The sequence below is a fragment of the Podarcis tiliguerta genome (assembly GCF_965153285.1).
Source record: "Podarcis tiliguerta genome assembly, chromosome: 4".
NCBI lineage: Eukaryota > Metazoa > Chordata > Lepidosauria > Squamata > Lacertidae > Podarcis > Podarcis tiliguerta.
In genome coordinates, this window is record NC_139537.1 from 35,461,815 (window position 1) to 35,478,352 (window position 16,538).

Sequence of the window (16,538 nt, forward strand, 5' to 3'; positions counted from 1 at the left end):
TTTAAAGTCCTTCAGAATCTTTTTTAATTGGGTTTGGATTCCAGCTTCACTTCAGAAAAAAAACAAGATTTTGTTTCCCTCACATCCTTCTTGACTATTACAGTGGTACCTCTAGTTGTAGACTTAATTCGTTTCAGGGTGCCGTTTGCACCCCGAAAATTCTGCAACTAGAACGCCTTCTGTGCATGTGCAATCGGGCGCTTCTGCACATGTGCAAAGCGTGCAGATCGCTTCTGTGCATGTGTGAGTGGTGAACCCGGAAGTAAACACTTCCAGGTTTGCCACATTTGTAAGCTGAAAGTCCGTAACGAGAGCAGAACGCAACGTGAGGTATGACTGTATAGGTCAATTTTTTAAAAAAGAAAACTCTCTTTTGACAGAAGTGGATAAGATTTGCAGGCATAGTAAAGCCTCCAGAAATAGGCAGATTGATCCAGCAGCATTTGTGCTGGACGTGTGTGTGTGTGTGTGTGTGTATATATATATATAAACGTCGCCTAGACACCCCAACTTTTACACGGGAAGACACCCGAGGACACCAAAACCTGCATATATATGGAAGTATCTATAACTTCTTTATTTTTGGAACAATGTTATTAAAATTCTATGGGAGCGAATCCTTCCACATTTCAGAAGGATAGTAGCAGTAGCTTTTCCCACAAGGTCTGCCTTCACAGCTATGGGTTAGGTAAAAAAAAAAGGAAAGATTTTATTTTTTTGTGGGCAATTGATCTGAAGTAGCAGATATGAGAGAGGCACCCCTAGGAAAGAAAGCTGTCAAATTTTAAAGAAAGTTTTTGATTGTGGGGGAAGAGAGTAAAAGGGAGCCACTTTCCTGTGATTTCATTAAGGTAAAGGGACCCCTGACCATTAGGTCCAGTCGTGACCTAATGATTTCATTAGGGGGCACCAATTCAGTAGTGTTAGGTAGGTGCTAACAGCAGTTTTATTTGAAGAGTAGTCTGGTGTGTTCCATCTCACAAACCCTTAGTTCCCCACTTTAAAACCTCCATAACTGCATGTCCAAGTTGCTTCTTATGTGGAGGGGAGCATGAGGGGGAGAGAGAACAAGAGCTGCTGTGATTCCTCGACCTCTAACAAGCCCAGAATCCTTCCGAAGCACCTGACAGCAGTTTAAATTCATCCAAATCTGTTCCACGCCCCAATATACACAGAAGTGGAGATTCTTTCATATTTATTCAACCTACACGTTCTGCACATAATTCTTATAAAGGGCTTATGCCCCCTTCCCACCGAAGAGCCTTTATGCTCGCAAAATTAAATGCCTTCCCCTCTGCAGTGAACAAAAGTAGATTCTCACATACCCCATATTAAGCCCATCTGTTTGCCTGCAACCAAGAAGTACCTGATTCAATGGACCACATTCTCTTAGTTTGCTCTCCACATAGTAGACCTTTCCAACAGATGCTGAGCAAAATGTTGGACCTTGGGCCTATAACTCCTAGAAGATGTAAAATGAGGTTTCTCCTGGCAGATTAGGACAAAGATATCACTGCTTTAGTAGCTTCCTTTTTAGCCACAATTTTACCCGAAAGGGTTCCCAATGAACCATCATTTCGGGGAACAGACAGGGCAATATCTAGGTGCACACGATCACAGTGTGACCTTACGACCTTCGACAGCTTCACCCATGTCCTTTTAATTATCCCAGTGACCTGAAATGTTTTATACTGTGATGCCAATAAAGGTATTTGATTTGATTTGAAGGGCTTATGCAGACATAACATTTGTGATCCATTAAATACTGAGAAAAGAAATAGTGACTACCAACGTCACTCAGTTAACTTCGTGGATGAGCATGACATTCTACAAGAATTTTGCAAGATAATGTTATCAAGTCTGCACTCTGCCCTAACAAAAAAATTATGACTCACTAATTTTAGTAACTGGCAAAATGAGCTAGCTCATAAAACGCAAGTATAATTCAAACCTTTTATTTGTTTTATCAAAATGTATTTGAAGGAAATGCAGTCTTTTGATTCTTAATTTTTAGTTCGTTAATAGGGGGCTGCATTTAAATAATTATTACAGAAGACTGTAGTCCCGTGACCACTAAACTGGGTGTAAGTGCCGCTGAACTCATTGTCTGAGTTCAGTATTTGGACAGGGATGGTCTAATAATAATAATAATAATAATAATAATAAATTTATTGCTTATACCCCGCCGGGCCTTCATAGCCACCCAGTGTTGGCTCGGCTTCTTACCCCGGGGGCAAGGAAGCCAAGTGGCATCATTGTGTGCAGGAGCGCCCTGGTTCTCAAAAAACTTGGCGAGAGCCAGGACATTCTGCATGGTGTTGCCACTCATCTTTTCTGACCGGGGGGGGGGGGTTGTTCTGGTGGCAGCGGAAACAGTTGGGCTAGGCTGCTGTGACATATTTATTGCAGAGCTTTTGAATACATGTGAAGGGGATTCTGTGGTAAAAGAAACGTTTGTTGCCTGTATTTCTGCGTGGAAAACAAACAATATAGAAGTTCTTCATTTCTAATTTTAACTCGCAGTTGTTTTATTTTTAAATACTAGACTTGCCGTATTCCAATTCCCCCAAACTGGGTGGCCTAATTTGCATGTAATGCACATTGTTTCCTAATTATGCACATTTTCCTGTGATTTTTTTTTTTAAAGAAGTTTTTTTTAAAAAAGAGTGTGAAAATACAACTGGTCTGCAACAGGGTAATGTAGCACAGGTTTTTTGTGCAACTGAGTACGTACTAGGTTTCGACTGGAGGTGGTCAAGAGAAGACAATTTAATAGGCTGACTTGCTGGAAGCTAAAGGGTGATTTGCAGGAAGGATATTTGGCTGAAAATCCAAATCAGCCTAATTGCTACCCTGCAATATCAGTGTTTTATATCACTCAACCAGAGTCCTCTGCTCACAATGTTGGATTATGCTGGTGTTGCTTATTCTCAAGGCCATTTTAAAAGTTTTTTTAAAAAAAGAAATTTCCACGTGAAGCAAGGGCTGAGTTCAAAAAAGAATGAAGTCACGTTGCTACTTTTTGTTTGGTGAGGGAGCATGCTGCTGATTAGTAACAGGTATGCTAAAATTATTGGTCTCTCCACCATTTTATATAAGCAGCTGTCGCTTTCACCCAAGGTGTGGAGAATTTTAAAAGGAACTTGTAAGTTCCACCTCCAGGCAACTGAATTGTGACTCTTGTTTTTCCTATCTCTATGGATATAGCTACTCCTTTTTCATGTCAGTTACAGCTGTGATTTCTGTCATTGGCTACAACAACAAAGGTGGGAGAGGGCTTATATATCACAAAATTAATTTGCACATTCTTATTATTTCTGATTCTATAAGAGCTATCAACTTGCTTTATATATACGAAAATTGGGAATCTAGCCTTGGTAATAGGGTTAAATGGGCACCAGCTTGCAAAGCTGAGCCAGCTAGACCATGTGACAAATGTTGTTAATAGTGTATGGTGGTGGGGGAATTAATGAAGCATTATTTTATTTTTATTTTTACAGTCCCATAATAGAAACATGTTCTAGAAAACTAGAAAAAGACAAAAGATTTATCTAAAAGTTAGTACTTGGTATCCCACATTCTTAAATGTAGCAAATATGCAATTAGATCTAAGTTGTGAATTACTGTATTAGACTTCTCTAATACACACAGGAATGAATTATGAGGAACCATATATCCTGTGAACCAGGACTAGAATTTCAGTAATATGGTAGATGTGAAATCACATAGCCATGGTGGTGTTCGGATATTTTTCATGTCTGCAAAGAAACTGGATTCTAGATTCAAAGTTCCACAAAATTTCTCACATTTGCACTGAGTTATAAAGGTTTGCAGTATAATAGTCCATTCCCACCAGGTGGCCTGTAACCTTTCATGGTATGCAGTTGTTCAGGATAGTACTAGTCGGTATTTGTAAGAGTGATGACTGATAAGAGCAGCGCTGAAACCACTGTGGTACCAGGATGAGCTTTTCCACATCAGAAATTACTTTCCCAAACGGAAAAAGGGGTTTTGAAGTTCCTTGGTTTATTAGTTGTCCCTTGGCCTGCCCCTCAATCTTATCGATTGCTTCATTTGTTTTTCAAGTTTCCTTTCCTGGAGTTGTGTCTACAACTAGGAGAAACAAGACACATTGAATGTTTACATCAGTTAGACTTGCGGTATTAAGGAAACTTCGACAAAAAACACTGTCCGAGGAAAAGAAGAAGTAGGGTGCCTTGATATTCTGATTTCTATTCTATGAATTCCATAATTCGGCAGTGCCAGTCAAATATTTTTAATCTGCATGGATTTAGGTACATATTGAGATCATACTTCTCTCAATAATGTGTATCAGTTTACTAACTTAGTATGCAGACCCAAGTACTGAGGGCAGATGGATTTCCAGGCTGGAGCTGGCACAGCATTTGGGCTCAGTACTACCACACCACAATAGTAGGGCTGGTTCAGAATCCCCTCTACCTCCCACCTCTGGTTTCAGCACTTTTCATTGGCTGCTGCCTACCCACATGTTCAACAGGTGGAAGGGGAACCTCTGCACCAGCTGGGGGATGCTGCAGTCAGCTTTGCAGTTAAGGGCTGGAGGGCTTGGATGGAAGGTTAAGTCACTTCAACCCAACCCCCAATGCAACACAAAATTGGCTCGGGTTGCTCTGTTAAAAATGTTGACCTATGTAGGCAGCTACAAACTTACTTGGGAGCTAGCCCCAGTGAATGTAGTAGAACTCAGTGACTAAGCATGCGTAGGATCGAGCCACACAGTTCTTTCTGTGCAACCTGTAAATTAGTTGAGTTAGGATATTTTTGATTTACAGCTCTTGGCCACATTCACACGTCTAAAGCACATTTTAAACACATAACTTTTCCCAGTGTTTGCCCCCCCCCCCTAAAAAAATGTTTAGGGGTACTCTCATATTGAAATACTGCCCCTCCATGAGGCCAAACGTAGAGTCACAAAATGTTTAGGGGTATGCGTCCCCCCAGAAAAAAGCACAGGCTTTTCCCAGTGAATCCTGGAAATTGTAGTGTTTTAAGGGAATTGTAGCTCTGTAGGGTCTAAGTCACATTCTCAGGATGTGCATTAAATGTCATCTGCAAATGTGCTTTAAATATATGGCGTGAAATTAAGAACGATTAAATCAGAGCATTCTCTGTCTAAAGGTTTGTGGGTGGCAACCTATATTTCTTACTTCATGTTTAAGGGAAATATTCTCAGAGCCCATAAAGATGCCCTTTTATGCCAGTTTATTTTTCTAAGCACATATCGACTGTATGCCTTATGAAGTACCTTGTTGTATAATGCAGCAAGACTACTACTATCTAAACTTTTCTGATCCAAAAAACTGATTGTTGTTTTTATTATCTAATTCCCATACAACCAATTGCCAAGCAAACTCTTGTGTCAATAGCTGTTGCCTTTGTCCACAATTCTGATTAGAAATATGTCCTTTATTACCCATCCGGGCCTCCTTCCTTACCCACCTTTGGATAATTGAGGCTGTACTGCAATATAAAATACGTTATTTATAGCCAAGCTGTTTTTTTAAACAGCATCTGGCCAGTTTTTACCCTTATAGAAGTTACTATTTGACTTGTTTTGTTAAGTTCAATAATGCAAAAATGCGGATGGAAAGCTTACATTTGAGAGACATAAAAATAATTAGAAATGATATTGTTACTTTGAGGAATACTCTGAGGCTGGATAATGAAGTGACTTAGATGAAGGTGTACGTGATTAGGGAATTTTGCAAGCTAAGAGGGACAAAACTTATTTTGGGTGTCTGATGCATCCAGGTATCATTTCCAGATACTACATGAAGCTGGCCTCTTACCCATATCAGCATTTGTGAAATCAGAGCCGTCCCCATGGCCCACTTTAGGTGTTACCGTTATAAAAAGGCCTCAGTGGAGAATGTACCTTGAACTGCAGCTGTGAACAGTGACTTGTGGAGAAAACTGCTGCAAATCTGTGCAGAGCTATGGGACTTGCTGGTTGGCCTTGAGCAAGCCACTATCTCTTTCGCCTCATTGTTGTGAGCTCCTTGGAGAAAGGGCGGGATAGCTAAGTAATGAATAAATGTTGTTATTTATTTTTTTCGTTTCCAAAACAGGATTGTGGGAGGGCATGCCCTAATGCTTTGTATGTGGGGCTGCCCTTGAAGATGGCTTGGGAGCTTCAATTAGTGTGGAATGCGGCTGCCATAATTTTTATCAGTGCAGCCAGATGGTATCGTGTTACACTGAACAAATCGCATTGTCTGCCCTTTTGCTTCAGAGTCCTGGTGCTTTCCTTTAAAGCCTGAAATGACTTGGGACCGAAAGAGGTGAAGGAGCACTTTTGCCTCCCTGTGCCTTAAGATCTTCAGAGCAGGCTTTGCTTCACGCCCCACGTCAGTTCCATGTTGGTTCATGATGGGCCCTTCTCTGTGATGGCACCGCGGCATTTCTCTCCTAAATAAGGCAAGCAGCTTCTCTGCTATCATTTTGGCCCCAGGTGAAAACTTACTTGTTTGCTCAGGCATTGTAACCACGACTGTGTGGTTTACCCAGTTGCTTTTATTTTAGGTGCCTACGTTACTAAATAGTTGCTTTTGTTTTGACGCATTTGTTATTAGTGCATTGCTAGTGTTTGTGTTTGAAATTGGTTGTTGTGGTGGTTTTGTTGTACCCTACCCTGGTATCAGAATCGATGAAGAGTGGGCTACACAGATACAAATAAATGTTACTCAGGCTGGAATCAGAAATAGATATCGGCATGAAATGGAATTATTGCCTGTCCTGTGCATTATCATTTCTTCTCCACCCCACCCCCCACTTGTCGCCTTTGGATAAACATGATCTGAAGCGCTGCAATATCCTGCAAAACCTGCCTGCCAGAGACCATTATGCCTCTCCTCTACCACCTTGCAACTCTCTGAAACAACTAGAGAATACCCCTCCAGCCTCGGGGAAACAAGTGTACTGGAAAACTACATATCTGTTCAGTATAACCAGAATTTTGATAGGCCAGTACTCAACTCTGCTTTGATGAACTGTAAAAAAAAAAAAAAAGTCACGTGAAAGAGCGGGTGGGTTATTGTTGTTGATGTTAGCAGTAATACTGGTATGCCAGTAATGCGGTGGCTGTTCAAATGTGCAGCTGAGCATAGACTACAAGAGCCAAGTCTTGTTCATGTTTCATTCTTTAGTGCCTTCTGGCTCCACCCTGTTCTTCTCTGTTCAACTGAAATCATTTTTCCGTGTTTCGTGTTAGCTGCTGTCGGAAGCTAGTATTCCTGCTCAGAAAACAATAATTTTCATAGCCCTAGCAACATTTTTTTTTAAAAAAAAACCTGTTGGATTTATTCATCTGTTTTCCTTTTCTGAAAAAAAAAAGCAACAGGCTGGGAAAGTCATGGTGATGGTGGTGCTGATGATTTAGAAAGGAATATCCTATTCACTATATTTGGCACAGTGTTATAATCAGAGTTGTAGAATTTTGCACCAAAAATAATGAGGGGTGAATCTGAAAGATGGATGGGTAGATGAATTAGTCTCAGGTAACATATGTGAGTATTTACTTGGAGTTAGCTATACACTTGAGGCTATAATCCTTTCCCAAACACACCTGGTAGTGAAGCCCATGGAACTCAGTGGAACTTATTTCTGAGAGTAGATGGATCTGTTTGCATTAGATTAGGAAGTCAGTGGCTTAATACCAGGGATAGAGAACTGGTGGCGCTCCAGAAAGGGCTACAACTCCCAACAACTTCACTTGTTACGCACATTGATCATTGACATCCAGAGGACCGCAGATTCCGCACCTCTGCTTTAGACCATCAGTATTAATATTTCCGCATCTCTTAAGATGTACTTAACAGCAGTTCATGCTTTTGTCCCTTATTAGCATAGCTTTGGTTAAGTGCCCACTTTCCAATGGTAGCCGGCTGTTACTTAGTAAACAGAAACGCTTTAGCAAATACTCATGCGTTGGGCTTTCCCCCTTCTGTTTCCACAAATAGTGCAACCCAGCCCACACACAATTCATTGTGTTGTAAGCTGCTTAAACACAGAGCAGCTTCAAAAGGAGAGTTTTTATGATGGAGCCTGTGAATGGTTTTGTTCAGTGGGTGGTGTGAGTGGTAGAAAAGAAAGCTGCTACACGAGCAATCTGCAGCAACCTTCTTTGGATCGGGCCCGCAGTGATTAAAGGTAGTGTAGTTAGGCTGCAGTCCTGTACTTACATACCTGGGAATACGTCCCATTGAACTCAGTGGGTCTTATTTCTCAGGCGGCATGAGCAGGATTGCAATGCAGTAATAGAGATCCCCATTGGTGTAATGTAGTGGCTAGGAGTTGAGCCAGGAGGTCCCTGGTTCAAATCTTACCCCTGCCATGAATTCAGGGGGGCAAGCCACTTTTCTCTTGGCCTTGGCTTCAAAACTGCCACAGGGGGACAAGAAAAGTAGCCCGCATTACAGGATTGTTGTACTAAATAGTATACGCAAAGCGCTTCAGACACTTGAAAGGTGTTATATAGGCATTAAGTAGTATTCTCTTTTTACCGCACAAGATGTAGAAGAGAGTGAATAAGAAAAAGCATGGGATTAGTGTAGAGAAAAAGACGTACAACTATGCTTAAGAAACCTCTGCTGGTAAAATTGAGAGATTGCTACCTGACTGCAAACAAGCATAGTTAAAATGATTTTTAAAACACTAAAGTGTGAATATTATCCTCACTATGTAATTAATTTTCTTTACTCAAGATAATAAATCAGGAATTACTTCAGTATTCTGTCACCTTGCTTTTATGAAGAACTTGCCTTTGCCACAAACTGCTACCAGTTTTAGAAATATTTTTATCAACGTTGACAATATTTACTTATATAAGTTAGCAGCACAGAGGTTAAAACATGATGAACAATTTTTCAGATTTTAAATGGGGGAAAGTATTTGATCCCCTGCTAAATTTGCCCATTTGCCCTCTGATGAAGAAATGACCAGCCCATAATTTTAATGGTAGGTTTATTGTAGCTGTGAGAGACAGAATAACAACAGGAAACCCCTCAGACACCCAGAAGACAGAAGTCAGGCTTCTGCTACATGTACTGGTTTTCCTGAGTACCTCATAGGGTAACCACTTACACATCACCAACAAAGAGGAAATGCATTGCCAAAAAAAGGAATAGATTTTTGCATCAAATTAGCATAGGGTAATTTATTATACAGGTTTCGAAATGACTGTAATTTAAATAGAAATACAATATAGCTCACCATAGAGGAAATGAGTGTGATCAGGTAACCTTTGCACATGCTCATTCTGCTCTCTAGGTCTGAGGCTCTGCAGGGATCCTTTTTGCTCTTCCTTCTTAAGGTTCTGTATATTTAAACAGAACTTGGACTGGATGGGCAGTCCTCCAGATCAAGAATTGGGGAATGATCCATAGCTGTGTTCAGGAAGCACATTCTTAACTCTCACGGAAATCAGAGGAAATTCCTTCTCAGTAAATACTTACAAGACTGAGCTGCAAATCCTAGTGCAGGGGTGTCAAACTCAAATTCATCGGGGGCCGGATCAGCAGTTTGGTCACCCTCAAAGGGCCGGTTGTATCTGTAGGACCATGTGTCCACTCTTTATTATCATAAATTATTATAATAAATTATTACTGTTTTTTGTAATAATGTAGATGGTCCACTTTACATTTATTTTAAGGGTGTTTGGAGTGTGCGCGCGCCTCTCTCTCTCTCTCCCACTCACCCCCCCCCCCACCACCACCAGCCACGCCATATTCCCAAAGAACAACTTGATCACGGACATCGTAGGTCCTGGAGGAAGGGAAACCCTGGACTGGTGAAATAACAAAATCGTGTTATTAAACCAAACAGAGGCTGTTTCAGACAGACGGGGCTGTCGCTGCTGCTGCTGGTGGCGGCGGCAGCAGCAAGGGAAATCTTCCGCAGAAGCCAAAAACGCTTCTCTCCCACCAAGAGGGATTCCAAGGTGGCTGAGGATTGGAAGAAAAGGGGAGTTTGGGGGGCGGGCGGGGAGGATCCAGCATCCCCGGAGAAGATCCAAGGCTGGAATAAAAGGGTTTCTGCGAGGAGAAAGACTCCCCCTCCGCGGCGCGGAGAGACCTGACCTTCCGCTTGCTCTTTTTGAGCAGTGAGCGGGAGAGAGAAGCCAGCTGCCCGCCTCGCTCCGGCCCCCGACGACGAAGGCGCAAGTTGAGAGACGCGGGGACATTTGAAGCAGCAGCCACGTCCTTAAGAGCGGCGGGGGGAGGCGAGTAGGGAGCCACACCATGTAAACTTTATTGTGTCAAAAAAAAAAAAAAGTGAGAATAAAAGGTGAAGGCCGGTGGCGGCTACACGGGCCACATGACGAGGTCTGGCGGGCCGGATTCGGCCCGCGGGCCTTGTGTTTGACACCCGTGTCCTAATGTGTTCACTGGGGCTTACTGTATAGTATGTTTAGGATTGCAGTCTCAAGTACTTAATGTTGGTTGAGCTGCACATGTAATTTCAGCAGTTGTCTTCAATGTATAGAGACAGTATGGTTTAGATGCCGGTTTAAGTCAATATACTGCATATCAAGTTGCTGAAACATGGTGTTTATGCCCTCCTCCTATCCTCACTAACAATTAATTACTATAGTTGCTCGTTAACATTTCTTCTGTTTTAAAGTCTACAGTGAAACTTCATATTTTCATGTTGAATACTGTATAATTTAGTGGGGTTTTTTAAAAACAAAACCAAATGCTTGAATTGCATAATTTTTAAATTCAATATTATCCCCCCCCCCCCCATTTTTGATGTTGTCTTGCAGGAAACTGGTAAAGGGCTTTAGCAGCTGTTAAATTAGTGTGGAATTCACATCACTGTTAGGCTTATCTTCATGTCCTATTTGCTGCTTGATGTGTATCAAGACTTCCTGTTGTATCAAAATGCAGTGGAATCTGAACCACTGACTAAGAAGCATATGTTGGAAACTGGAAACAACCTCTGCATGATTGATACTTCACATTCAGGCAATAATGCCTAAGACCACTGATCATGTTATTAATATAAATTAAATAGAGTTTCCAACCCTCAGGTGCAAAATACACTTAAATTCCATCATATAAGAAAGGTACACATGCTTATCAACTGCTGCTCTTCTGTTGGTGTTGCTTGGTATAAATTGCCTAGTCCCTTTGACTCAATATTCATGTCTACTGTAATGGTGGAAAGGGACATTCATAACTATAATAGGGCTGGGCGATATCAGGTTTTCAACATCACCAGCCAAACAGCACGGTTTGGCGATATACCTTGCTGTTGAGAAGACAAGATGCATTGGCCTCTGTCTGCGAGACACCAAGGTGAAACTGCCCCAGCTCTCACCTCCAGGTGCTTGCCAACTGGACAATGCAGTTGCAGCTGGTGATTGGGAAGGTTTCCCCCTCCCCAGCTGAAACAGCCCCCGTGCTGTCACTGCTCAATCAAGCAGTTTAAAGATGCAGAGGGAGGAACAAGCTGTATTGATGCCTCGCCGATACAGCTTGTTTCTCTGCGTCACTTGAGGGCAGAGTGGAATGGCGGTTTCAGTCAGCAATATATTGCGGGTGAAACCGCCACTGCTCCTGAGTCCCTCTGCTAGCAGCGCCCGCTGGAGGAAGGAACTCTTGACTCCCTCTAGCAGACGTTGCTAGCAGAGGGACTCAGGAGCAGTGGTGGTTTCACCAGCGATATACCGCTGAGTGAAACCAACATCCCGGTCTGCTTCTCATCCCGGTCCTGGGCAATATATCAATATATTGCACCCCCCCCCCCATATGCATCCCTTAGATCGGACTGGGAACTTTTTTGGTCCAGTGGTCCAGATCTCTATCTCACCCGATACCCATAGGCAAATTTTGTCAGATGGGCAGGACCAGCCACCTTTCAGTCATCTGACATCATAATTATGCTCAGCTGACTGATGGTTGGCAGTCTTGCCTACCTGTCAGTGTTGGTCCACAGGGATGTGGGAAGAAACTAATGAGTGAGGCAGCAACTAGTAAGCTTGAGTCTTCCACTCACCAGCTGATGCACAGAGTTCAATCTTGCTCTCTGCAGGGGTTAAATCCTACAGTTTTGGCTGCAGGAGTAGACAACACAGGACTGGACCCTGCACATCAGAGTGATAGTTAAAAGGCCTGCTGAAAAATTTTCTGTTCTGCCAGGCCTAAAGGTAAAGGTACCCCTGACAGTTAGGGCTAGTCGCGGACGACTTTGGGGTTGCGGCGCTCATCTCGCTCTGTAGGCCAAGGGAGCTGGCGTTTGTCTGCAGACAGCTTCCGGGTCATGTGGCCAGCATGACTAAGCCGCTTCTGGCGAACCAGAGCAGCACACGGAAACGCTGTTTACCTTCCTGCCGGAGTGGTATCTGTTTGATGTGCTTTTGAACTGCTAGGTGGGCAGGAGCTGGGACCGAACAACAGGAGCTCACCCAATGGGGGGTTTCAAACCTCTGACCTTCTGATCAGCAAGCCCTAGGCTCAGTGGTTTAGACCACAGCGCCACTTCCAGGCCTATGCAGGCAATTAAGAGTCTGCCCCCCACAATGGTCTATTGAAGTTTGTTTTTAACCTTTCATTATGTTTTATGGTACAGTATATACTGATAAGGGATTTTTAAAATGGGAAGTGTTGATGTCATAACCTAAACTAACTTGTTTTTTCTTGGGTTGTAAATAGTTCCCTTAGCACCTAGCTAGTGCTGCTTGCTGCTAAACTTTCTGTCCACACAGCCTGATTGGTAGATGCTAGGCACAGACTATCAGGAATTTGTTCTGTACATCACCTAGTAAAGCAAGTCCATTCTACTTTACAGAAGTTTTGTGTGTGTTGTGAATGTGAAATGTCTATGTACAGCTGGTTGGACAATTGTTTTTGTTTTTTTTAAAAAAAGTATAATAAAATTTAGGTTATGAAATTTACACTTAAAATTATTTGAACATAATCATATATGCCCATTTCTTTTCGTTTGAAGAAGACAAATAGGGTTTACATTTCAAAGGAGGGTTAATTGACTAGGAATGCATTAATGTCTTGCTTTCATGCAGTGGCATTTTTTTTGCAGATTTCTGTAACAAGCTACTCTCATTCATAGCTACAGCTTAGGTACTTGTAAAACCACTCTACAAACGTAACAAATGTTTTAGGTCACTGTGCTGTCTTTGGAATTGTGCATATTTTAGGTGTATAGCCTGTGATCACACTTTTTTGTATTGATGCTGATGAGCAAGACAAGCTTATTAACTTGTAAAGCATAAAAAATACTTCTTTTAAAAAAGTATGACTTTTATTTCCTGTTTACATAGAGCATATTTCAGAAGAGTAGGCATGTTATTCTGAAGACAAAAACCAATACGGTACCTTTGGAGTTGGTGATTTCTTGTAATAAGATGCTCCATAAGCCCTGCTGTTTATGAGCTTTCACAGGATCAGAACAGAAAATAATGTAAGTGCCAATAGTCTGTTTGGCCACCAGAGGTCTCCTGTTCCCTTCTGTAGAAAACTATAAAACTGGAGAACATCATTCAGATTTTGTCCTATGCAAAAAAGAAAAAAGAAAAAAAGAAAAAAAAGAATGGCATGAGTAAAGTGTGATGTCACTGCTTTCCTGAAGATTTCTATTCAGGCAAAGCTGCATGACTTGCACATCTTGGCTAGAGCACAAGCTTGTCTCATACTTGCTACCTAAAACTGAAACTCCGCATGAAAACATTCCCGTCTTCAGATTTCCCTAGGTATGACTGATTGTCACATGTATCTAACATGCATAGCCATTCATCTCCATTATGAATGAATATTGACAGAGCATAGTGATGCTTTAAGTAAAGCAGCCTTTGGCTTAAAACTTCATTCCACACTTAAGTATCTTCAGTGGCATTTGCTTACATGCCTATCTTGTTCTTAATGCTACCCCTCTCCTCTCTATTGCTTTCCCCCATTGCTCCCCTCTTTTCTTCCTTCTATCTATTGTCTCTTTCACTTTGAAAATTTAGATGCTAAGCTCCATTGGGCAGGGACACTGTAACTTAAAAAAACCCAAAACATTATTCCTTTTCTTCCTATGATATTTTGCAGGGCGGGGGGAGTTTTTGAGCTGGCTTACCATGTTAGACACTTGACCTAAAGAAGCATCATGAAATAATTTCATATTGCTCCATTTCTTTTTTAGTTTTTGAGATAAACACAGCAGAGAAAATTACTTCTGATATAAGCTAAAAAATAATAATAGTGTCTCTGTATTTCCTTAAATACTTAACAAGCCTCTATATTCTGCAAAGAAAATCTAGGACAGTTCTTCCTTTTGAACTTCCATTTTTGCGCTGGGTCATACTTGAGTTACTGAGGGTTTCTCATGTGTGCCAGTCTTCTGTAACCATTGCAGTTTGATTTAAAGTTGAATTTACTTGGCGACAATGAGGAGAATCCCTAAATGCAGGACTCCATAATTCAGCTTTTCTGTCCTCCATTCAAAATTACTATGGCTGCAACCTTGTGTGCAGTTAAATCCCACTGAAATCAATTACATGTAAGCTGCCTGACTTCACAGAATTGCAGTCCACGTTTGTGGGAATCTCAAAGTACATTTTATTTTCAATATCATTGCTGTGCTCAATACAAAGCGGTTAATAAATGAAAGGATTGTTGTCAACAAGGGTGTGTCTGCACAGGGACCTCGTACACTCTCATTCAAGCTAGAAAAAAGCTAAATTTGCTGCTGTTAGTCTTTCAACTTTAATATGCGAATCAAGTGTTCAATGTGTGTAAAATAAACACTGTGATGGAATCCAGTGGGGATGAGTTTGCTAGCTCCTCCCTCCTGTTGCCATTCCAAGCTCCCTCCACAAGAACAGCCATCTCTCTGCAGTTTTATGAAGCAGGGAGCTGGTTGTGCTTGTGGAGACCCCTGGGTGTTTTAGAAGTTAAGGCATGTTAGTGAACATGCACTGGTGGGGGGGAGGGAAAGGAAATGCATTGCTATTGGTTTGCATCACAGTTTTTCTTCAAGCCTCTGTGGAAACAGCTTGGCACCTTTTCAGTCACAACTTGTTGCATGTATTTCCTGATTGGGAGATGGAAAGGGATTGACCTTATTTGTGCCTAGCTGGGCATTTGAGGAGAGAGAGTTAAAGGATTCAGTTGAACCCTGTCAGATACCTTGAACACGGGAATAAACCGTGCCCCTGGCTCAGTACTTTTCACCATTTTTTTGTACCAATTGAAAATTCGGAATCTCATCAGTCTGGGATTTCAGCAGGAGTTGCTCCTTCCTCGAAGACATAACACTCGCCCCCATCTGTGATGAAAGAGTGAGCTGCTTGAGAATGCAGGCAGTGTCAGTCCTGCAGGATAGTTCGTACCCCTGATGATTGTGTTAATGCATAGACAATACAAGGCTGATAGACATAACCGAGTTTATTCTAACCAAAGGCCATGACAAAGTTGCAGCAAAAGTATCAATAAAATAATACAGAACATACATCCACAATATACGGCAACACCCTTGTTGTAAGAGAGATGATATCAGAGACACCAGCAAGCTTAAATCTAGCTTGATTTCAGATTAAACCTCTGCATCACCACTACAATTGATAGTGATTTTATCCTTTTTTTGGCTTTGGTTTTTTTTTTTCAGCCAGTGCGTAAAGGTAAAGGGGCCCCTGACCATTAGGTCCAGTTGTGACTGACTCTGGGGTTACGGTGCTCATCTCGCTTTATTGGCCGAGGGAGCCGGCGTACAGCTTCTGGGTCATGTGGCCAGCATGACTATAAGCCGCTTCTGGCGAACCAGAGCAGCGCACGGAAACACCGTTTACCTTCCCACCGGAGTGGTACCTATTTATCTACTTGCATTTTGACGTGTTTTTGAACTGCTAGGTTGGCAGGAGCAGGGACCGAGCAATGGGAGCTCACCTCGTCGCGGGGATTCGAACCGCTGACCTTCTGATCGGCAAGTCCTAGGCTCTGTGGTTTAACCCACAGCGCCACCCGCGTCTTTTTTATACCTACCGCCCACTAATGCATCTTTCTTGATGGTAAAATTTCCTTACCGCTCACCAGTGGAAGGAGGATTCCGCTTGTGCCATAGAACCCCCTACCGCCAACCTAGAATCCTGAAACACCTACTATTGGGCGCTAGGGACCAGGTTGATGACCCCCTGGCATCAAGGGCTACTTTGTCACTCAAAAGAAACCAAACCATTTCTGCTGGGGTGGATCTGCTTGCTTGTGCAAACAAAGGTTTCAGAAGCAGTCTCTTGGGTCTCTCTGTAAGGGGCAGGCTGTCAGATAATGAGTGACATAACAGAATGATGTATTAATGATGCAGTTACAAAGAAGCTTTCCGTTTAATTTTGTAGGAGTTCACTATGTTCTCAAAGTGAGTTTAAGAGCATACCAGTTTCATTTTAACCAACTTTATTGTGGTCATCACCAAAACTGCTGAGGGGTGGGAACATGGAGCATGCAATTCCAAAAACCCTAGTTGACCACAGCCTCTTATTTAAGCGCTAGGTTGGTAGCCAT

At 42.1% G+C, this 16,538-nt stretch overlaps 1 protein-coding gene across 14 annotated transcripts in view; it reads left to right on the forward strand.

Moving 5' to 3' along the window:
- BBX (BBX high mobility group box domain containing) overlaps positions 1-16,538 on the forward strand; it is a 118,658-nt gene that overhangs the window by 36,580 nt on the left and 65,540 nt on the right. Inside the window, exon 5 of one of the 14 annotated variants that reach the window (XM_083438341.1) lies at positions 6,275-6,459. The exons of the other annotated variants lie outside the window; for them this stretch is intronic. The gene's annotated coding sequence lies outside the window, so the exon portion shown is untranslated. The remainder of the gene's footprint in view (positions 1-6,274; positions 6,460-16,538) is intronic. 14 annotated transcript variants of the gene reach the window in all.